Below are 24,428 nucleotides of genomic sequence, written 5' to 3' on the forward strand. Positions count from 1 at the left end.
ACAGCTGTACTATAAACACAGAATAAAAGTGAGGGTAGGAGACGTAGTGACAGGAAGAATAATAAAGCAGGGATGTGCATGTCACTATATAACTATTTACTATATAACTGGAAGAAGTAATTAAGTGCTGCTTGAATGGGAAAAGAGGAGTAAAAATCGGTGGAAGAAGAATAGAATGTATACGTTTTTCTGATGACATGGTGATACCGGCGGAGAGTCCAAGTAAACTAAATGAAATGCGTGATGACTAAAATGAAGCTAGCAAAAGTCAGGGTATGAGAATAAACAAAAAGAAAACAAAGTGTACGGTATTAGGTGGAAAAGAAGAGAAGACTGAGATTAGTATAGGAAATGAAAGTTTCTAGCAGGTGAAGAAATTTCAGTATTTCTTATATACTCCTGAATAAAGCTTTATAACTGATGACCTGAATTCCACAATAGAAATTAAAACAAGAATACCAAGAAGTAAGCAGGCATTTAATAAGAAGGGAAGACGTGTGGAAAGTTAAACTTAGCGTTAAGGAAGAGATTAATGAAATGTTTTATTTGGAGTGTGATGCTCTATAGAACTGAAATGTGGTCGATTGAGAAAGGCAAACAGAATACGAGTTGAGGCTTTTGAAATGCGGGTGTGGCGCAGAATGATAAATGTCAGATGGAGAAAAATGCTAAATGTGACTGAATAAAGTAAAAGGAACCGCCTAGAACATTGTATGAGAAGAAGGTGTTTATTAGTATATGTGATAGAAGGCTTGATGAATGGAAAGGAAAGAAGAGGAAGGAAGAGATTTCAAAAGATGAATGGGACTGTGGAAAAGGGAGGAAATATGCGGAAACAAAGAGGTAACAAGAATATAACAAGGTAGAAAGCAGCAGCCGTGACAGGATGGCAAAAAACTATGAATGAATTAAAAATAAAATATGTAATTTTGTTATTGTTAGTAATAGTGTGTGAAAAAATTAAAAAAAAAAATCATAATATCCAAAAAATTATTAGAATGTGTTGTAAATAAGAATTTATCCCCTTTATTTTATTTATATGTTTCTCCAGTTCTCCAATTGATAACAATAGAAATGCCATAAACAATTTCAAAATTAAAGTCCATACATTCATAATATAAACAAGTCTTCCGATAAGAGGCTAAAATGTAGATGATCAGGAGATTTTTTAGTACTTTAAACTTCACTTCATTTCCTGTTTTCTCTTTTATATATGAACACAAAGATCATTTTCCTTAACAATTAAAATGCTACTTCCATTTTTTATTTTTATTATTATTGTTTTCACATTCATAAAAATTCAGTTATTTTAATATATTATATACTCCTGAATAAAGTACTTTAAGTAAAGGAAAAAAATCGCCCAGTCGGTTTGGAGATTATAATCTCAGTAATGATTTCTGCACACGTTTTCTACTAAAACGTATAATTTAATAGTAATTCATTCCGTTCAACATTTATAAATCGCTACAGGTAAAACGCATCTACCCCGTCCAATAGTAAGACACATGCCACGCAATCATAATTTCATTAATAAAAAATAAAAGTAGGTATTGAAAATCTAGTTAATTAAGTAATTTTTTTTAAATATCACAACTGTTTCATTAATATACATATAACATCAACTGGAAAATATTGTTTATTAATTAAATATAGTTTTAAACAAAAAACTTCTTTTATAATTTCAAAAAATAAACATAATATATATAAATTTGCATAAAATAAATAAAAAATAAAAAAATAAAAAACCTAACAACGAAGTAGACAAGGTTTTTGTAACACTTTCCTGGCATTGGTTATTTTTTCTTATGCAGTAGAAAAATAATAACTTAAGTTTTCTTTTTTTGGGATGGGGGTAATTTATGATGAAATTTCATCGTAAAATTATCATTATATGCTTAAACAAAAAGAAATTTCAAAATTAAAATAGTCGGTAGTTTTTATTTTTTCTGCTCTCCATCACCAAAATCCCCTTCTAAGAAAATCTGTTTATTTTTCACCATTTACTACGTGAAATAGAAAAACTAAACAAAATTTCACTAAAAAATGTAAAAACAGTAAAGAGTTTTGTAAAAATTCAAAATATCTTATTTTTAAAATTTGATCGGCTCCTCCACACCCAATATTAAAATGCGTTAGTATTTCTTTAAACGATAATTACAGATATTTAAAAAAAAAATTAATTAAAAAAGTAATAAATGAAAAAACTTTACACCCATTGCAATAAAATTCCAGAAGTTCTAGAAAATGTTATACCTCTGGTTTATTTCATATTCTAATTTAAAATTAAATTAAAATTTTATTTTAAAGTTAATTCTCTTTTTTATAGAACGACACAGGGTTTCTTGTTAATATGTATTTATTTGTATCTTTAAAATCGTAAAATAAGAACGAAACATACATGTGGACTAAACATACGTTTATGTCTAATGAGATATATATTTGGCATGTCACGACATATTAATGATAAAAACCAGATGAGTATTTCTGGCCACTTATGTTGTGAAAAAAGCCCATAAACCGTATTACTTCAAAGAATTCTATTCCCTTTCGTAATAAATTTATACTTTTCTGTAAGTTATAAAAATAGTTTACTGTTTAACATAACTTAAGATACATTATACATTAACCCACAGTATTTTACGGGGTTTTCTTAATAAAATATATATTTCCTATCTAAAAAAATTAACTAGTTTTTTTTTTTTTAATAATGTAAATGTTAAAAAATTTAAAGCAAAACTATTTTGTTAAGAAAAAAATAAGGTGTTCATAGCTAATGAAAATTAACATGACAGCAAAAACGGAAAAAAGCGAGTGTGTTATGCTGGCATAATATACGTACATTTATATACTCGTATATAAGAAAAAAAATTAAAACTAATCTTACCTTAATGTAAAAGTTAACGTTATCTAACGAATTAAACGTTCTTAAGTTAACATAAATGTTATTTAAAGTTATTTAAATTATTATTATTATTATTAAAAGGACAAACATTAATTAACCCTGAAGTTGAAAATAACTGGAAAAAAATAAAAAGAAGTTAAAAAACGAAGTATTCTACATTCTTAGTTAACGATTCAATAAAATAAAATAAATGAGATAATGAATAAAACAAACAGACATGAAAAAGGGTAAAATTATGGTAGCCTTGCATTCACAAAATACAGCTGGATTTATTTTTATTTTTTTGAGAAATTTATTTTCTACAATCGATCGCCAAAAAGATTACGACTATAAGTAAATCTGTACGGCTAGGAGTAACGTGTCAGGAGACCATCCAAAGAAAGTCCACCTTAAATATGATATTAATAATACGCATCACCTTTCATGACACAAACGAAGCAATTAATAAAAATAAAGATAACAGAAAACTATATTTAACATAGTAACCACTGTATAATCACGGGTCACGCACTCACTGAACATTCATACGTTCAAAGTCCAGTACATGTACCCTCCTCAATCGTTTAACTTCCTCCCCATTATCAAGATTTGAATATAAACACCATGGTTATTTGTTTCATACATAAAGTATAACGATTTTTAAAATATATTTAAATTAATAAACTAAAAATTACGAAAACAATGAATTAATTACAAGATTAAAAAATAGGTAAATTAAACAAAAATCTACATTTTTAGTCGAAAAGTAAAAATTGCTTGGTAAATTTAAACTTTGAGAAACACCAGTAACCTTTTAATTTTTTAAACAATTTAATATTTTATAATATTAGATTCATTGTTTTAAACGTCATTGAACATTCGCAAGATATGTTTCGTTGTTTTTACCACCTAAATTTATTTTTTAATGAGAAATTAAAAGAGAAATCTTGCAAATTTTGTCAGGTATCATTGAATGTGAAACATTCAATGATGTTTTTGCAGAAAAATGTGTATGTTACTGTTGCCGTACTTAGCTGATGTATTTTATTATTTAAATGACTTGAATGTGAATTTACGAGGACGCGTTAAAAACATTTTATTAATGTCCAATAAAGTTCATGCTTTTATTTAGAAGCTTGATATCTGGATTATTCGCCTTCAAAGCAAAAATTTTGATATGTTTCCACTCATTTCATCGGAAATGAGTGGAAACATATCAAAATTTTTATATTGAGAAACATTTGGAAAAAAAGACATTATTATTTACCACAGTTTGGATAGCATGAAGATGCATTTGCGTGAACTAAAAATTCAGTTGGCGGAGTATTTCCCGGAAGATAAAAATGATTTCTCGAAGACATGGGTACTGAATGCAGTTAGTGAAAACGTTGTTGCAGCTGTTAAGTTACTAGTTGGGATTGAAAACCAGCTCATTGAAACAATGAAAGGTGAATGAAATGTCTGGCGATTAAACATTACAGCTACAATTCACATCTGAAGATTTAGAAAATTTTGATTTGCTCGTCGAAGTAAATATAGAAATCTAGTCACAGAAGCATTGAAAATATTAATTCCTTTCACCACAATTTATCTCTGTGAAAAGGATTTTCGTCGTTTATGTTTGCGATAAAAATGAAGTATAAGAATTGTGTTTTATTACTTGAAAACAATTAGCTTTCGTGTGTTTCTAACATAGTGTACCTGTACATATATATGTATGTAAAATGTTAATAATAAATGATTTTTTTCTCATAAAATAATTTCATTATTGTTTACGTGTAGATTTGTAGGCTAATTTCGCGACCCCCGTTTCATACCACCGTGACCGTCAGGTTGAGAAACGCTGCTCTAAAAGAAACTCTGGTTAGTGTCACTTACTAGACAGATATTAATTATATTTGCAGCACAGTCTTGAAAAAGGTAGAAACAGGTGATGTAAAGCAACAAAAAGTTATATATCCTTTCTATGGAAAATACAAAGGATTTCTTCTTAAAATGCGTGATGCTGTTGTAATTTTGCCTATATTATGCGTATGAAACAAAAAAACACTGATAACAAAGTTGTAATACTCTCCTGCCATTGGTTATTTATTCTTATAGAAAAAGTAAAGATACATGAAAATAAACCAAAAAGGTTTTAAAAGACTAAAAAAGTCGATTTTTTAATACTTTGATAGGCTTCCCCATCACTAATATTGCCCCTAAATTTTATTTGGATCACTTATACTATTATTATGTCTTCCTAGACATAATAGTAGTATAAGTGTCCCAATTATAGTAGATAAAAGATTCAATTAAAAATATGTAAGAAATAATAAATATATTGGAATGATATTTTGGAAAAGCGGAAATTTTGGGGCAATATTTTGTTTTGAAAATGGTGAGATAAGTTCTCATGCATGTTGGCACATGCATGAACTTAGTAAGCTCGGTAGCTTACTATAAAGTGGGATTATGTTTGTAAAATTCTTAGATAATTAATTCCAAAAAACTATCTACCCACCGCAGTAGACACGAATCTCTGTACAAGATTTCATCAAAATCGTTATATCCAGTCAGAAATTACTAAACTTCAGGCACCGCTAACACACGTACATTCGTACATACGAATATTAACCTCTCCTTTTTTTGTTTTATGGGGTCTATAGGTCATGAAACATAGAGAAATGAAAAAAGGAACCCGTACCCTATTTTTTGACTGATTACCATACTTTCATTATTTCAGCACAGCTCTAGATCTATGATACCAGGAAAGTAAAACAGATTGGTATAAAAGTTGAAACTCCATAAAAACTTTCGTCAGAGGAACAGGTGACATAATAGATGACGTCATTTCTGAAACTAAAATATCTGGTCAAGAACAATAATATTCTATTCCTAACATAAAATGATTGGTAAAGACTGCAGGTGTTCTCTTTTGTTTTCATCATTGAACCAGACGTACAATAGCAAATCAACATGCTAAGCTCTTTTAAATACAGATAATATCATTCCAATCATTTCTTCAAAGTGATGATTGACTTTTGACTTTTCTGTATACCACACGGATTCGGTTGTATAAATAACATCATTACTCTTAGAAAAAGAAACTTTAACTTAATTGGTTCCACTTGTACTAAATAGAAGTCGGAAATATAACACATAATGTGTGTGAAACATACTTTTTTACGGAAGTACAAAACATATGCTACAAATTGCTGTAGCCTATTTAGAAATTCTATGAAATATTTTATTTTTAATATATTATATTGATTTAATCATAATTATTAATTCCACTCATATTTAACTTTTCTATTCATCGATAAGCACTTCAGATTGCTTTTAGTGATGGCCATCAGGAAATCAGATGTAACCTGGTCTTTACTTACGAAAAAGAACATGTTTTTAAAGGAAATATTCAATTACTTTTAATAAATATTGAACTTAGATGGCAAAATGCTATTTAATTTTGTTAATTAAAAGAGTTAAAGAACCCATTGGAGCTTACATTTTTTGACATCTTGGTCTTTTACTTACCCCCCTCCAAAGAAATACAACAATCTTTAAAAATATACCGTTTTGATATCAAAATAATTGAAAATATGCAATTTCCAAACTTTTAAAAATTTGTGAGACAAATTTAAAAAAATATTTAGAATTGTTAAAAATGTAATTAGATTAAAAAAATTATATTCCAGTAAAATTTAAAAAAATCCCTCAAATAAATAAATATAAGTGATAAAATTAAAAATCTTAAAAACCCACGAAGCCATTTTCAAGAAAAATATCTACTACAGCGCCCCCTGGTGGCCTATAATCGTAAAACTATTCTAAGAATCTGCTCTGAAATGTAATGCAAAAAACCGCATCAAAATCGGTCCAACTGTTTTAGAGAAACACATCTACTGCAGCGACCCCTGGTGGTCGATAACCGTAAAACATGTCTAAGAACCTGCTCTGAAGTGATACCTATGTAATGCGAAAACCGCATGAAATCGTTCCAGAAGTTTTTGAGGAAAATGGTAACAGACATACACACACAACCTCTTACCCCAAACGCATATACCGTCTCCATTCCGTCGTGGGTAAAAATAAGCATTTACAGAATAAAATAAATATAGTGTATGGAAAATAGTAAATAACTTGATATTAAAAAGATAGTACCAATTTTATAAATTAAATATTCCAAAAAAATATTAAGATACAGACGTCAACGCTTGAAAACATTTGGTTTAACAAAAAAGATTTTTTTTCCAGGAATTATACTATATATTACATTTATATGATATGATTTATATTATATTATATTTTACATTCATATTATATGATTACATTTCATAATAATCGGTTGTTTTGTAAAATTATTTAAATAACATTATAACATACTAAAATATATACTGAGATAATAATGGTAACAAGAAGATTGGACTTATCGACGTTGAGGTTGTACCACAGGTACACTAAATACGTTTAAAGGAGTAGTTGTGTGCATAGATTTGCTTAACTGCACCGAATATGAAATTGCTGATGAACTTTATGGACAGGGAATCATTGCATGTCGACGGCTAAACACTCAACGAAACGAAGTCTTACCCTCCGGATTACACGTGTTAACATTTAACAGACCTAATTATCCGGAGAAAATAAAAGCAGGCTTGATGTGCATCCGTTCATCCCAACACCATTCCAGTGTTTCGGAAGTCAAAAATTTGAACAAATGGCAGCGAGGTGCAAGAGGAAATAGATTTGCACATGTGGCAACCCACTGCACCCAGATGATCCGTGCAGGGACCCTTCAATTTATGTTAACTGTAATGGACAACAAAGCGCAAGATCAAGGAATTGCCCAAAATATAAGGAAGAAATTGCGATACAGGAAATAAAGACCGTACAGAAGTTCAGTTATTTTGAATTTAGGAAAACTGTGCATAGCGGAACGCCAAAGGCCACATCATATGCAGAGGTTGCTGCTGCTCCTGCAGCCATCGTCAAACTAAAGGAGGTGGTAACAGAACTGGCGCCAGTCTTAACAATATTAGTGGAAAGAATAATTGATCAGAAATTGAAGAACCGAACATTTAGGGTCAGCAACCCAAAGTCGTCTAAAATGAAAGCACACCAGCCAAAAAAAAAGTGTCTTACCTTCACCGAAAAATGAGCCTTCGACTAATTCAAAGGCAACGCAAATTCAAACGAAAATGTGGAAGGAACCTGAAGCTTAAGTTAAGATTGAACAGATCCCAACTCCGGGACCTGCAAAACCGGAAATACTGATCTTAGAAAAGGAAGATTTAGGGAAAACTACAAAGGAGTCTCCGAAATCACGGAAATCCTGCTGCCGGCCAGCAGAAGATCCTCCGAGACTTACGGCGGAAGAACTGAAGACTCCATACCCGAGGCCTCAGATACCGTGGATATCGACATCGAGGACTTTAAGAAGATGGAAAAAAGAAGAAAAAAAGAATGACCGGAAGGGAAACCGAGGCGACAGAATTTGTAGAAGTGAAAGATGATGATATGTTCGAATGAAGAATTTTACAATTAAATTGTATTTTTTATTTTTTTTATTAATGTAAAATTTTGGTACGTATTTGTTAAGATTTTATTAAGTGTTCTGTGTGGTGTTAAATCGCAAGGGCTCTTTACACCCTTGCCATTTTTTGTTTAAAAGACTTTTTAATGTGCAGGTTAATTTTCATCACAGAGAAGTTTTGTTGTTTTTCACAGCTTTGACCAAATTTCGTAAGAAAGATTTTAAAATAAGAAGGACCTTTACACCCTTGTTTTGTTGTGTTTTCCGGGTTTCAATAACCATTGACAAGTCTATCTTTACATGCTCTTTTTGACAGACTACTACTTGACTATGTCACTTGTGTTCTTTTAGGGAAGGGAAAGATATTTTTTTCTATTTTTATCGTTTTTAATATGGAAGGGGGCTAATGACCATAGCAGTTGATGTTCCTAAAACGTAAAAAAAATAGAATTTAAACAACTCCTATTTTATAGAGACGGTGTACAACCGAGATAAGGGTTTAAAAATTAAATAGCAAAACAAAGGGTAGTATAATAAATCCGATATACATCCTATGAATGTTATACCATGATTGTAGATTTTAAATTATTCCTGAATTTAAAAAAAAGTAAATATATAAACACACAAAAATACGTAAGAGAGAGGGAAATTCAAAGAACACTAAAAAAAACCGTTCAATACAAAATTATATAAATTATTTGATTATGCTGAATGAATTGTTTTGTGCTATATTGAGAAATTTTAAATAAACCGAATTCTTTTTATACATACTAAAAACATCCCGATATTTAAATTTAAACTATATTAAGAACTTTTCGTTCATCACTTAATAGAAACAAAACGAATCTGTTAATTTACAGTAATAATATATAGAAATAGCCTTTCTTTTCTTTTTCCTGTTAAGTCTTCGGTAATTATCGTTCGGATAATACTTCAGAGGATGAATGAGGATGATATGCATGAGTGTAATCTTGTACAGTCTCAGTTCGACCATTCCTGAGATGTGTGGTTAATTGAAACCCAATCAACAAAGAACATCGGCATCCACGATCTAATATTCAGATCCTTGTAAAAATCCGTGCAAACGTTTAAACAAAAAAAAGCCGTTTGTGCACATTAAACCAGATTCAACACAGCTAACAATCGATATCTGTATTTTAACCCACAATATTATAACTCGGGACTCACGTTATTAAAATCTAATTGGTTACCTGTTTTTTTAATCAAAATATCTAATTTTATTTTCCAAAATGTTTTAAAATCGTTTTAAAAAAATTTTCATTACCAAACTTGATTCAATGAGGCGGATCCAAGATGGCTAACAAAAATTTCAAACACACCACAAGGTAGTAATTTTGTAATTATGTAGATTGGCACTTGTTTCTACCTGCTAGTATCCTTCAGTTTTAAAATATGAAGTCATTTTTCATACTTTAATATTGCTCTGTATATAATGTTATTGATTTGTCTGCAACGAATCGCCCTTCATTTTTTTTTAAAGCATTATTAGCAAAGCATCGACTTTCTAAAAACACTCAAATGTGCCCATCTCGTTAGTAGGTCAGCTCGTAATTTCATTAGTAATACGAGTTGTAATTTTCAAACTATATTTTATTTAAAAAAAGTATAATAATAAAAATATTCCTTATTTGTTTTATTTTATGAGCCATACAAAAATAGTAATTTAACAAATGTTTTATATTAGTAAAAACACTTCTGATAGAACTGAACATCCTTAGATTTACATACGCCTTCTCGATCACCGACTGGTAGGAACATGTTATTTAAAACTAGGTCATCCCATTCGGTCATATTTGCATAAAGTGATGCTATTTTTCCTGCATTTTATTATTCTTTAATTTTCTATTAAATCTATTTTTAAAAAATCAATAAAATATGTAACGGTAAGCTAAGATAGTTGATGCAAGTAGTAGGTCAGTACGATAAACTGAGCTTACACATTACAGATTCATTACTTTCAAATTAGATTTCAACTATCAAGGAACATTTTTTCGATTGATGAATTTCATCAATTTGCACATAAATATAACGAATTCGGGAATATTTTACAACGGCTTGTAAAATATTGAATAAAATTGTTGATTCTCAGATTTAGAGTTATAACGATCTCAAATCTGTCGAAATATGTTTAGGTGTAATACTTTTGCATCATACTTCGATAACCTCAAAATCATTATAGTTTGATAAATTCTGTCAATCTTGTACCAGTAAAAAATTCTATTGTTAACATTTGTACAACTAGATACAGATGATCGAAGTAAATAACGTACCAACCAAAATTAATTAATTCATACTTCCACATTCTATTTTAATTATAAAACAATTTTGGAAATTTTCTACGATTTATTGTTATATACTGGTATATCGATGTATTGTTATATATCATTCTCTACCTAATAGTGACTTTGGTTTTACATAATATCATATTTAAAGTACTTACTTCCTCATCATTATCAAGTAGATTCAACGCCAGATGACTGACGTGCTCCAGCTTTAAAATGTGGAGTCCCTAGTGGTTCTCCGTATGTCCTCACGAACACGTGGCACCCCAAGATACCCGTGCCTCTCACCGTACTTAGCGAACAACGTAATTTTTAAATTAAAATGTATAATATAGGTATACTACATATGTAAAAATATATGTAGATGACCAGCGATTTCTGTGATTCATGTTATAATTATTATTTTTCCAAAACTATCTTGTGTACCTTCTATCCTTAGAAGTTCTATATAGTACTATTATGTAATTTTTGAGAAATCTCTATGAGGATTTCATTTTAATGTGAATATGTGTGATATAATTTATATAACGTTCAAACAAAAATGTAACTGACTGTAAATAAAAATTTGAAAAAAAAAGTAAAAATAAATTATAAAACAAATAATTTTCTTTTAAATATAGCACATTATAAAACGATTAGTGATATAAATTTAAAAGTAGTTTTACCAAACAATTCACATCATTAAAAAATTATAAAAATATTGTATCGAAGACAAACCACATTCATTATTTAAAAAATCTATATACAGGTAAGATATAAAGATTAAAACTTTGATTATAATACGATAAAGTTTTTTTGAAGTTTTGAATTTTTAATACTTTAAATTATAAATGGCTTTTATAACTTTAAAAAATATTTAATGAAAGTTTTAATACCTCAAAATATTAATAATAGAAAATTTTAAAAGCAGATTAATGATTTTAAATTTGTTTCTGTTTACTTGATTTTATATAGGCTACGCAAGTAGAGTGTTTAATCACTGAAAGACGATAATTATTAATGTATATTTATTATTCAGTAATAAATATTCGTAACTAATAACACATAAAATTATTTCATATCGATGATTTAATTTAATAAAAATAAATCATTTTTTCTTTTAAAAAATTAAAATATTTAGGACTCTTTATATCTATCAACTATTTACATATAAATTTCGCTATTACATGTAGAGACTAAGTCGTTACATCAATTATTACACCAATTACCTATTACACCAATAGCAATGTTCCTCGGCGGACCTCCTCAAAACCCGACAAAATACCCATCCTACACGAAGTCGGCCAACCTTCAGCAGTTCCTCGGCCAGCAGTGGAGAGACCGCCATCATCACCACCTTAGTTTCCCCATACGACGGGGAGGACATAGTGACCGAATCCCCACCAGTCTTCCTCATATCAGGTACAATTCCTCCTCTGAGGTAAGGGCGTCGACGTCCTTTATTAGCAAATGAACCCGCCGAACGGTCCTACCAGTTGTGCCAGTGGCACCTTCCATCTTGACCAATATTTGTTGTCTCAACTAAACAGCAATGTCACCGGTATCCAGAACACTTATATGGAAGTTCTCTCCCTGACCCCTACGTACCTACAGAATGTTGGCCTCTCCCGGTGGCACGGTATCTTTCACTGTCCGGAGAAGAACAGCGTACGACTATCCCGCTGCTTTCACCACGACTATCGCGTTTGGGGGCCCCACCGGCTTCCTCACTGGGAGCCGACTCCCCATAACAGCCAACGAAGTCACGTCTATCTGTAACCGGAGCGTAGTAGAATTCTTCCGAGACTTATACTTAGTAACTTTATGGAGATGGAGTCCCACCCTTCCTTGAGGGCCACAGAAACAAACGTTGGGGTTCTCGGCCAGAACCATTTTTTTTTTAAAAACCTGCTTCCCAGAAACGAAAAAAGGTACTTATTTTTTCACCGAATATTTTAAAAAGTTTTCCTAGGCGTAGTAGTAGTTGAAGCGACCCAAAAATTACTTTGGAGCAATATTGGGGGTGTGGGAGCCGATCAAAGTTTAAAAAACACAAATTTTTTGAACGTTTCAAAACTTTTGGGTTTATTTAAATTTTTAATACCATTGAAAATAATTAAATTACTAAAAGTAATAAAGTTACTATTCAAATGATAATCATTTATTAATAATATTACGATAAAATTCCATTTTAATTCACCCACCACTCACAAAAATAATTTTAGATAACTTTATTGCTTGCACATTTATTATTGGAATTATGTTTAGTGTCGTCTATTTAATATACGAGGTGAGTGAGAAAAGTAATGAGACTGACCTTTTACTTACCAAAGTTTTTATTTTTTTCAAACAACAATATTATCCCCTTCAAAGTAGTTCCCTTGAGCAGCTATACACCGGGGGAGTCATTGTTCCCACTCCTGGTAGCAACGATGTAAGGCTTCAACCGGTATATATACACCATAACTTCATTACCAATGGTAATGAAGTTATGGTATTTGGAAGTTCCCCTATCAACTGGTAAGGACTTAGAATAATTCCGAGGTCTAAGAATACTAACGGTCAGTCAAAAGGACTGACAAGGAACAGGACTTAGAAAATTTCAGAGTTCAAGTTACCGAAATACAAGAAATATTGCAAGTCCGTAATGCAAACAAACCTTATAAAAGTAGAGTGGGAAGTCAACAGCTCTTTACAAGCTCGGGAACCACGACTTGCCGCCAATACAGTAGATAACCTAAAAGTCATCCAACTCCCGCCAACCAGCCGTTTATAAGATCGGAACTACTTGCCGCCAATTACAGTAGGCTAATATAAAAGGTTAGCCAACTCCCTCTAACCAACTAAATGCCGCGGAAACCAACAGCTGACCTTAGCATTGTTGAAATGGAAAGTTATAGGTTACAATTTTTCAATTATACTTCTCTACTTAAAGATCCAATCAAAATAATTGACCACAATAAACTATAAAAATAAAAAAATAAAATTTTTAATGATACTTCAATTTCTTTTAGTATGCTTTTATATGACACATTTAAAAAAAAAAATTAAAAATATAAGAGATCCGCTACTGCGGGAAGTAAAAGATACTATAGGTTTTATTATTTTCCATTTATAAAACGGTAATAATGATCTAGAATCTCTCCCAATGGCTTATCAACGAACGAACAGTTCATTATTGTTTTCAATATTGTGTGTGTGTAAAAACTAACTTTTTAATAATTGAAAAAAATCTGTTATAAAACCGCCAAATACGAGATAAATTATATTAAATTATCGTATGTAACGTAAGTAGATGTTAAATATAGTAACTATTAGAAATGAATTAATAATTGGGAGTACAGTAATAATAATAATAATAATAAGAATATTTGTTTGAGAAAGTCTTACTTGATTTTCATTGATAATTAACTTTTCTTCTGTATTTAAAAAAAACAAACAAAAACCACACAAAACCCACTGAAGTTTTCTTGTAATATTTAAAATCATTCGGTAAAACGCGTTAGTACAATTTTTTTTTAAAAATCAAAGAAATTTCAACACTATATCAAGCTCCTTTAGTTTTTAAATAATTAAAACAGAAAATTATATACTAAAAAGAAAAGAAAAGAAAATCCCTTTCAATAGCAACGCATTGAAAGGAAATAACCTAACTTTCAACGGAGATAGGATCTTTGTAGAGAAACTATATTTACTAGAATTAAATATAGATTTAAAAAAAATAAATAGAATTTTTTTTGAAGTGTTATCCTGTATGAAATTGAAAGATGGAAAATGAAACGCTAGAAAGACAAAGAAAAATCCTTTTCACATACGATGTAACATAATAATCTTGAAAATTATATGAATATATAAAAGCAAATTGAAGTGGCTTAAAGACAAAACAGTAAAAAAGGAGTTTGTAGCAACTTTTTAAAGAATAACTAGTTTGATATGTCGTATATTAAAGAAATCAAAGTCAGTTGTAAATAGAAAGATGTTTAGAGACTAGAAAATATAGTAAAAGACAAAACAATTACAATTTATGCAACAAATAATCAAACATGCATAATTTTAACAGTACGTTGAATTTATAAGATTGGAAAATAACAGATAATTGCTACAGGCTATTAAAGTGTCTAGTGGCAAAAAATTAATTTATAACCCAAAAATATTTTTATCAACCCCTAAAAAACGGCATTTTTTTAACTTCTCCAGTAGTATAGAATTTGTATTTCTTAACCTTTCTCCACTGAAAAAGTTGAAAATTATTACCTTTAAAACTTTTCTTATTCTCTTATCTTAAGAAAAATAACAAAACCTTTCTGAGATAATTAATTAAACTGGTAATTTTTCACAGAAATTATGGAACAAAAAAAAAATATTTTATTTGATCTTCATAAAATTATTTATAAAAAGAATTAATAAGGTAAAAATATAAAAAGAAATAAAGTCTTTAAAAAAAATAATTTTGTGAAAATCAAATAATATATTTGTTTATTTTCTTTTGGAATGATGCATTTTTATCAAGTAACGGTTTCATCCATCAATTATTTGATTACATATTATCGACTGAACGCTCATAATCTTGTGTGCAATAAAATGTAGTTAAAATCATCTTGGGGCTCTTTGAGAAAAAATATATGCTAAATTGAAATTTTACCTTTCCTTCAGAGATAATAGTTGGTAAGTTATTTCCATCCGTTAACGTCTCATTTAAATAATAATAATAAAAAACAATTAAAAGAACTAATCCGTAACTGATTTCTTAACATGCTCTCTGCTATAAATACGGTTAAGGTTATTTACACTTACGCCATCCCGGTACTAACATACTTATTTGGAACCACAAACTGGACGGACACGGAACTCGCCGACCTTAGCCGTGAGCTTTGTTGGATGTTCACGAGATACAGAATACAATGTCCTAGTAGTTCCGTGGAGAGATTCCACCTAGTAATGATGATGAATGGAGGTGGAGGAATGGTGGTTATTGCTAACGTCTACCGCTACCAAGTCAACACACTGAGGGAATATTTCCTAAAACGTTCCAAGACCATCCTTCCGCTTATTGGTATTAGTAATGATGACAACATCGTCCCGATGAGCCTGGAAGACAGGAAGTTTCATCCGCAGAAAAGATCGACGAAGAAAACGACAATATTGATAGGTAGAACAGTAAAGTACTTCATGTTAGACATTTGTCGTCAATAAAAAGTGAGGTTATCGGCTTTGAAGCCTCGTATAAGTAGGCCCAAGTAGGAAATATATTCGCTGAGATAGAGGGATTCATAACTATTTAAAGCCAAGTGGTCACAACAAGAATTATAAAAAGTACATTCTCAAAGACCCAGATGTGAATTCAAATCTATGCACAGCATGCAACGAAGACCAAGAAAACATGGAGCACATTATCAGCGGTTACTCAATGTTAGCAGGATTTATTACATCCATCTACATGACAACGTTGGTTGCCAACGTCATCCATCGGCTGTAATGCAAATAAAAGGGTTAAATTAACAAAACTGAACCCTACTAAAAGTACCAACGACAAGCTATACATGACAGCGAACAGAAAATTTACTGGAACCTAAAACTGAAAATTGGCCGAATTATCAATCACAATCAACCCGATATTGCTCTTACAAACACATTTGCGCATACCTAACTGATATTGTTAAATCAGAGCCCGCTAACGTAGAAAAAAAATCAGAGAAAAAATAAAGAAGTACTAACCTTGGAGCAAAGAGATCTCTGGCATCAAAACAATGAGTTGTCATGTCTACAGTAATCGATTCACTAGGAGCATCGTGCCTTATCCCAATTAGAACATAGATGAGAAAAATTCTTGGCAGTGAAATCTGTCCGAATATAGACCTGGAATTTCCTCCCACCTATGAGAAAAGAAAGACTCTTTCTGAGAAAACGACGATAATAATAAAATTTTAATCATTACAAAATAAGAAGAAAATTTATTGGTAGTGGATGCCTTTATTAAAATTTTATTTTTCTTGTAATATTTTAGAACATTATTTATAATAAAATAACTTTTTACGAAGAAAAATACAGGGCAGAATGAGTAAGAATTTCATAAAATTCAGTCCACCAACACAGAAATAATTTTTTTTTCTTATTAGAACAACAAAATTCATGATTATTCTAACCTTTTCTAAAAATACAAACATTTATTATTAGAAGATGCTTAAAAAATATACGCACGCACTACACATACAAAAATAGATACAGACAAAATTTTTAAAAGTAGATTTTAATATTTTCAGATTTTAAAACTTTTTAATGTTAATAAACACTGAATATTTTTAAGTAACCAGGGGAAGGGTAATTTTGGAAACCACCCAGTATGTAAACATCTCTTTAATGGCAATCCACTATGAGTTTCACGACGGAATGAAAGATGTCGCAAATGGTAATGGTCCTGAAAACGGGTAAGCCGACCTGTGAAGTATCGTTATGCAGGCCGATAACCTGTTAACTATTCTATCGAAGGTATTTGAAAGATTACTTCTTCAGAGAAGATGGCCGATTTTAAAGGAAGATCGTGTGATTTCTGACCATTGTTGGCCTTCAGATGTGGTCACTCGAGAATCGAACAAACACGCAGGATTGTCAACGCTGTCAGCAAGTACCTAGAAGAGAAGATTTATTGCTCCTTTTTTTTTGAATATCCAGCAAGCCTTTGATAAGGTCCAGTTCCTGGCCAACTTTATAAATTGAAAAGGATTCTTCCTTAACCGTATTACTTAATCCTACTCAGCTATCTAGAAGTCCGTTTTTTCCAGGGGAAATACAATCAAGACTTGTCTGAATTCTTTAATACTGGGACGGGTGTTTCTCAGAGCTCACTCCTGAGATTTATACTTGGTCTTCACTGCTGATCTCCCAACTCCAGAGGATATCACAGTTGCATCGTTTGCGAATGATACGGCGATCCTGGATGTGGATGCTGATCCTATCATAGCTTCTGGAAGATGAATGAATATTGTAGCTTTTGGGCCAGCTAAATGAAAGATGAATGTTAATCCGACTAAATCTACGCATGTTACGTTTGCGATAAGGAGGGATGAGTGCCTGAGATTTCAACTTAATGGCGTTTTCATCCCGCCTGCTAAAAGTGTGCGATACCTAGAACTGCATCTGGATCGCCGTCTGATGTAGAGGATTCATGTAAGGGAAAAAAGGACGCAGCTTAACATTAACTTAAGGGAGATGTACTGGTTGTTAAGCAGGTGGTGGCAACTATCATTACCTAACAAGTAACTGCTGTACTCAGCAGTCCTGAAACCGATATGGACCTACGTAATCCAAGTATGGGACACGAAAAGTGAAAGTAAAATCGAAGTCGTACAGCGATTCCTGAACAAACTATTTTTAAATATAATAGAAGCGCCGTAGTTTGCTAAAAACACTGAAATACACGATTATTTGGGATTGCCAACAGTTCGAGAGAAGATACGGCGATTCAGTACAAGGTACAAAATGAAAGTGAACAAATACGTGAATTGGCTCGCTGTTAACCTCCTGGATAACAGCAAGGACGTTAGGCACCTAAAGCTATTGCATACATTAAATTTTGAAGTTCTCCGAAATTTGAGGTGAATCGACTACCCATCCTATGGCGTTGTGCATCGTCAAAAGTTTTCATTTCGTTTTGCTACTTACTTTCGTTTCTTTGATTTGTTTCACTGTTTCGTTGTTAGAATAGTTATCCTTTGTGTGATTGGTAATACTAATTTTTTGGTGTTTTTCTTTCCTTTTTATGTTTCGGACTTTATCAATGTTCCTTGGACTCATCTTTGTATGTACCTATTTATGTTTATTATATAATTATGTATAGTGTATATTATATGTATACATACACAATTCTTTGAGGGGTTTCAATGGAAACTCCTTTCTGCATGTCATTTTTGTTTTTTTTTTGTTTGGTATTCAAATTTGCTTATGGTTTCGGTAGATTGGAAGAGATTGTAAAATAAACGACAAGGCTAAAAAAAATATATACATATATATCAATACTTCTCAACTAGTACAGTCGATAATAGATTGGATAAAACAATTGAATAAAAATAATTATCGAAAAAGATAACGTATCTAAAAATTTCAGAAATTATAATTGTAGATTATGTTATAATATCAATACATTTTTGAAATGAATAATTTCTTTAAAAATTACTCATTTAATAATTTCTACTAATTTATGTATTCCTTTAAACTAAATTATCATTTAAAATATAAAGTTAACAATGAATTAAAGGCCATTAAGGATTAAACATCTAGTACGAAAATGGTTGTTAAAGAGCAATATTGTTAGTATTGCTAACTTCTCTGCAAAGGAAGGAAATTTAACGAACAAATGTCCTTATAATGTGTTATATATATATATATATATATGGGATACGAGGATGAATTAAATTATTCAACTTTTTATGACTATTGGTCGTCTGACTGAGCGACTACCAGTAGGCGTTATAAGGTTAGATGTTGGTGGTACGTTGTTGGTTAAGAGGGTGGTAAAAGAGAGGTGGCACTGTTAGTGAGACACAATGATAAAGAGCAGTAGTAGCGAAGTAGAGGTAGAATATGTAGAGAGGGGTAGGATGGCTGACGGTTGGACGCTGAAGCTCTTCGTTTTAGGTCTTCAGTCTGCGTCGGGACGCTGAACAGAACAGCGTGCGTCGGTTTTATCTCTAGAGGTGAATATTACTTGTGTCATCGTAAATTATAATATACGTATTTCTATTAACATCGACGACATAAATAATTACAAACGGTTGGTAATTAATGCAATTAATATTTCTGCATGAATGTATATATTATGTCTAACGAATAAAATTAATTATAATGGATAAGAAATATATATTTATAATTTAAATGATAAAATATACCCGTACTTTAATTAATAAATTAATTAAAATAAATTATACGATAATTTTAGTATTATTTATCCTTTTGGTCGTTAATTAAATAATGATACTAATAACTAATTGTAATGCTTATTGAAATATTAATAAAATAGTATAAATATAATTTTTATAGATTTTAGAAAAGTTGATCCCACGAAAAAAGCCAACGCAGGGTTTAATTTTTTTAGATAAAATATACAAATAATATATTAAAGCACCATAAAATCACGGTTTTATTTAAACAACTGTTTTTGTTTTTTTTTTTTTTCATTTGTAAGGAATTTGGCAGGTTTTGAACAACCGGATATACTTTATTAAGCTAAATACTATGTGCAGGATACGAACATTAGATTAAGTATATATATAATTAAAAAGTATGATTTTTGTATTTTTACAAATTTTATAATTTTAATTTTGAATTTTTGAATTTTATTAAAATTTTTTATTTTATTTTAATAAATGTCAGGCGTTCCAATAATTATTACATGGATAAAACAGCCCCCTACGTAAAATTTAATCCAGGTCATATTTATTTTTCGGTAAATACATTTACTTTTTACTTCGGAAATATAGCTTAAGAAATTAGCTGTTTCTTTTTTATTATTTAAGAATAAAACTTACGTTGGTTTTATTAAAACTTTCGACAATTAATTATTTTTCTTTTTACTATATTGCTAATTTGGTAAAATGTAATTTAAAATAATCCTTTAAGACATATTTAATTAACAAATAATATTTTAATTTTCATTTAATTATAACAAATCAAATTTAAAATAAAAAAAGATACATATATAGGATTATTTTTTAATTTTTTAAATAAAAATCCTATTGTTTCTCCAAAATACGTGAAAATAAAAAAAAATACTAAATTTTATAAGCGTTTATAAGTACTAGATAAATCATTTTATTTAATTTGTTGTTTATTACGAACTAATAAAAAATAATAAATCAGGAATTGCAATAAAATTATTCAATTTTTATTATTCAATTCAATTATTGAATATTGCAGATAGTAGCGAATTGTTTTTATAAAAAAATATCTTTATTACTTTGTATAAAGAATTTTAGGAAAAGGTTTTGAAGATTTTTAATAATAACTTTTTTATAATTATTAAATTACTCGTTCATTACAACGTTTTATTTATGGCCTAATAATCAAAGAAATATTCTCTTTAAAAAACGACCATCACGTTTAATACAGTTTTTATATTATTTTTAACAAGCTTACGATGTATTTTAACGTGAAATAGTTCAATGAATTCATTTAAAATTGTAACGGAAAATTAAGTTTTTTATTAATATATTTTTTTATGTACATTATAATAACGGAGAATAAGATATTTTGTTTGATCCCACTCATAATATCATTACTTTAATGTTGAAAATTTCCATATTACTTTTCCTTAGTAAGGTGATGCGATAAAGAGCAACCAGCCGTAAAAATGTCGCCAAATCCCATTCTTCTATCTTTTAAACCCTTACAGAAAAACACGAATTAAAAAAAAATTAAAATTTTTGGGACAATTAAGCTTTACGTAATTGGCAAAGTACAAATATAGTATCTAAGTACTATAGTAATATAGTATAATATATAAGTACAAATACTTCTTAATTTTCATAATTTTTTAATAAAATCAAGAAAATAATAAATTTGATCGGCTAACTTGTTTATGATATTAAAATAAATTTTAGTAAATATAATTTATTTTATTAGCCTTGAGTTGGCCTTATCATAAAATCATAATTATCTAATATAAACTTTATTCAATAATTAAATCTTAATGTTTTTCTTCATCGTAATTTAATTTTTTTATAAAATTAATTTAATTCTTTTTAATTATCTGACTGATTATTCTTTTTTTAACGTTTTAAATTATTTTTAAACTTTTAATTAAAGAGATTTAAGTGAGTATTAGAGTAAAATGTTAAATAATATGATAGATAATTTAGAGTTAATTTGAAATTAAAAATATAAATCAACTCATACTATATATTTTTTCTTTAATATTCTCTAACAGTCGAGATATATATTGTTTGCCTATCTTACATGCAACAAGGACAGGAGTAAGCTAAAAAATATCACCAAAACAATTAAAAAAATATTTTTCCAAACTTAATGAAAATTTAAATATTAAATAAATATTCTATGATTTTTAATTATATGAATAATATTTATTACTAATTAATTATTTGAATTTAAAACTGCCGACCACCGTGGCGGAATGATAGTATCTCGGCTTTTCATCCGGGGGTCTAATATAAAAATTATTTACATATATAGTGTATATGTTGTTTGAATAGTTATCAATATCTTGCCTGCTTCCGTAAGCGAGGGGTACCGTCTTTTCATCCGGAGGTCCCGGTTTCGAATCCCAGTTTAAAAAAAAATGTATTAATATATTTCACAGCTGATTTAACTGATTATTTTATAAAATTTAATATAATCTAACATATATAAACACTAATATCCAAAAATAATTAAGACTTAGCTTTAACAATAAACTCTGGGTGTATGATTTCAGCTTGACCAAACGAGAACGTTCGCTACAAGCATGTAATCATTTACTAACTACTCGCATCAGCAGAATGACGTATGTTAGATTACATAACAGTTTAACGATAATCTGTCTATCTAAGTACCAGAGATTTACAAAATGATGCTGTTAATTACGCTTTCCAGATCAATGAAATTTCAAACGTCAGAAATTATATTTTACAGTATTAAATTAACGAACATTATAATATTTTTGATTTAAAATAAAATTTAAAAAAAATCGTATGGAAAATTCAAGAAAAGTAGATGGGAAAATTTTAAATATAATTTGAAAAATTAAAAAATAAAAATTTGAATGAATGATTTAACAAATGTTAAATGTTAATGTTAATAAAAGTAAGTAAATGAATGCTACTATTTTTGGCATCAATTCAGTAGATAATGTTTGTAATAGAAATGTAATAGAAAAAAAACAATTTTTTTAATCAAATAATAAAAGAAAACCGCGTAAGTAAATTTTATTTTTTTTTTAAATTTAATTTATATATCACAACCAATTTTATTCAAATATATAAAATTTAAAAGTAAATGAGTTATAGATAAAACACATATACGCAAGCACATTTATTTATAAGTGGGAAATTCTTATAAACCACAAGACAGAATTCGAATTTTTCACAGTTTTATTGAAAAAAAAGCTAAAATATCTAAAACTTTATTCTAAAAAAAATAAAATAACGTTAAATTTAAAAATTATTTTATTGTAATTTTAAAAAAATAAGATTTATTTATTCACTTTAAAGTAATATTTTTCTGAATAAAACATACTATTTTAAATATTTAAAAAAAATTATAATACATATAATTTAAAGTACTTAACATAACGTTAAACATGGTACTCGTATTAATATAAGGTTAATTTAAGATATGTGTAATTCACAATGTTATAAAACCACTTAAATAAATAAAAAAGTAACAAAGTCGACATAAAAAAAAAAAACAATTCTTCTTTTCAATTATAATAAAAAGAAAAATTATTCTAATAATAATTTACAAATATTTAACTTGATACCGACTTTACAAAAATGAAATTTAAAGAAAATAATATTATTTTAAGACTTTATGTTGCATTTTTTGAAAGTCGGTTTTTTTTTGTTTTCGTAGGTTATTTTATATTTTTTATTTAAAAGTTTTACTTTTATTTAAAGAATGCACATATAAAAAATTTCTGATCTTACACTATAGGAGTTTTTCAAGAGGATAGAAACGGAGGCCTGATAAAAAAATATAAACTTGAATCAAGTTTATATCACATTACATATACATGTATATACATCTACGATGTGGTAGAGACTACAACCGAAAATGAGCTGATTAAATGTAGAGAATATTTTATTAATTTTAACTTAGGCTATTTGAAAAAACAACATAAATTTTTGTTAAAAAAAAATCTTTCATTAAAAATTTCTGGAAAAAACCTTATAATGGACTATTAAAGGAACTATTTGTACAAAATAATACAAGAATCATCTTCCATTTGGTGATGAATAAATCTTGAACATACGCTTAAAAAAAACTTTTTGCTGGAATAGAAAATTCTTTTTTTCTGGTGCAAGAAAAAACCTTAACCGATTAAGATACTTCAAGTAAAACGTTTATTATTAAAAAAATAAATTAAAAAAAAATTAAATATGATGTCTATAAAAAACACCATAATTAATTCAGTTTTATATTTCTTTAACAATTTTCTATAGTATATTATGAGAAAAGAGTACAGATAACAATATAAGATCTTTGATTTCGATATTTTGGTGGTTTTTCGAGAGTGTATATCAACAATTCTAAATCTAAATTGTGAATTATTTAAGCTTTGATTTTTTTGTTAAATTGTTATTTTTTTAGTTAAACAACTACGTAATAGAACCAAGTAGAAATAATTAAAAATAATATATATACATAATAAAGTGCGACTGAGGAAAACAGAGTTTAGTAGCCCTGAGTCACACGATAACAAGAAGCAATTAGTCGATAGAAATGTTGATATCACTTAAGTCAAGGTGTCAAAAATAAAAAATAATAACTTTTTTTTGGTAAATTAATTAACTTTAAAGGTTCTTATTAAATTGGTATTTTATTTAATTCTTTTCTTGAGTAATTAATTCTACAAATGTTTACAATGTAAAAAAATTGGTTTGGATTGTGAACAAAACGTTTCTGGTCTGTTTTAAAGAAGATTCACCTTTCCTAAATTTCTGCTTTCAGTTAACTTTTTTATTTATTCGTATATTCTTAACAATTTTATTTGTTATAAGCAATTTAACAAAGACGATTTATGTTAAATCTTAAAAAAACATTT

General features: G+C 29.0%; 2 protein-coding genes across 7 annotated transcripts in view; one reads left to right on the top strand and one right to left on the bottom strand.

The window, feature by feature from the left end:
• RnpS1 (RNA-binding protein S1) overlaps nucleotides 1-24,428 on the bottom strand; it is a 249,379-nt gene that overhangs the window by 172,778 nt on the left and 52,173 nt on the right. The window lies entirely within an intron of this gene.
• LOC142324123 (cell adhesion molecule 1-like) overlaps nucleotides 19,227-24,428 on the top strand; it is a 508,688-nt gene continuing 503,486 nt past the window's right edge. For 3 of the 6 annotated variants that reach the window (XM_075364791.1, XM_075364795.1, XM_075364796.1), the window contains exon 1: nucleotides 19,238-19,445. The gene's annotated coding sequence lies outside the window, so the exon portion shown is untranslated. Of the gene's footprint in view, nucleotides 19,446-22,100; nucleotides 22,170-24,428 lie in introns of all 6 variants that reach the window. The other 3 variants (XM_075364792.1, XM_075364797.1, XM_075364793.1) reach the window with 3 other exon arrangements.

The sequence above is a fragment of the Lycorma delicatula genome, chromosome 4 (genome assembly GCF_047948215.1).
Source record: "Lycorma delicatula isolate Av1 chromosome 4, ASM4794821v1, whole genome shotgun sequence".
Lineage (NCBI taxonomy): Eukaryota > Metazoa > Arthropoda > Insecta > Hemiptera > Fulgoridae > Lycorma > Lycorma delicatula.